Genomic DNA, 1,394 nt, shown 5'->3' on the forward strand with positions numbered 1-1,394 from the left:
CCAACTAACCTGAAACAACTACAAAGCTTTCTTGGTTTTGCTAACTTTTACCGCCGTTTCATCAGAGACTACAGTCAGGTAGCTGTACCACTCACCCAGCTCACCTCACCTTCCTCCCCCTTTTCTTGGACCCCTGAAGCTGAGGCTGCGTTCACAGAGATAAAGCATAGATTCACCTCTGCCTTTATTTTGGTTCAGCCTGACCCCAACCGTCAGTTCATTTTGGAGGTGATGCTTCCGACACTGGAGTTGGGGCGGTGTTGTCCCAGCACTCTATTCTATACCAAAAGCTGCATCCCTGTGCCTCCTTCTCTCATCACCTGACTCCGGTGGAGCGAAACTATGATGTTGGTAACAGGGAATTGTTGGCAGTTAAACTGGCCTTGGAAGAGTGGAGACACTGGCTAGAGGGAGCAGAACACCCTTTTATCGTTTGGACTGACCATAAGAATTCGGCCTACATACAAACTGCTAAGCAGCTGAAGCCATGCCAGGCCCGCTGGGCCCTGTTTCTTGGTTGCTTTAACTTTACTCTAACCTACCGTCCTGGTTCTAAAAATACTAAACCTGATGCGCTCTCCCAACAATTTCCCACAGGAGAGGTTCCCTCTAGGCCATCCTCCTGTGTGATTGTTGCAGTGACTTGGGAGGTGGAGTACTTGGTGAGGAAGGACCAGCGGATTCAACCTTACACAGGTAACGGTCCACCTAATAGACTTTTTGTTACTTACTCTGTCTGTTCTCAGGGGCTTCAGTGGGGGCACACTTGTTGTTCTGTTGTGGGCCGGGCCGCACTGAGGTCTGAGAGCTTATCGCCTGGTGTGGGTGAGCGAGAGAGCGGTTAAGAGAAAAGAGAGAGAATAAGGGCGTGCCAGGTGTTTTATCACCTGGACATCACGCGTCATCAAGTAGATGAAGTGACCAGATGAGGTGACCGGAAGTGATCTGTCATAATAAAAGTTCAGTTTAACCACACCAAATGAAGTTCATGTTTAAATGTCCTCTTTGACCCTACACCATGTACATAACTATGGACATCAGTGCATAGTTGGAGATTGTTGGTGTCCTGGCAGGACGTAGCATGTTGTCTCCTGTTGTAACCCTCCTGTTGAATAGTTGCTATTTATCTAATAAAGATCCCTGTATCCTGTGGTTATGTAATGGTTCCAAGACACCAGTCCAAATCCTGCATTTATTACACTATAAAATGTGTCCGTATAAAACTATAAAAGCCTACTTGTCATGATTCCAATATAAAAATACTATACTCAAAGCAGAACCAGAACATTGTTCACAATTGGGACACAGCTCAAGGTCTATTGTACGAGAGCCTCATGACATTAATCTCCTACACCCAAGATTCTGCTTTTCATCATTATCAAATTCACTCAAAT

The sequence above is a fragment of the Morone saxatilis genome, unplaced genomic scaffold (assembly GCF_004916995.1).
Source record: "Morone saxatilis isolate NCDOM2014 unplaced genomic scaffold, NCSU_SB_2.0 Contig22, whole genome shotgun sequence".
Lineage (NCBI taxonomy): Eukaryota > Metazoa > Chordata > Actinopteri > Moronidae > Morone > Morone saxatilis.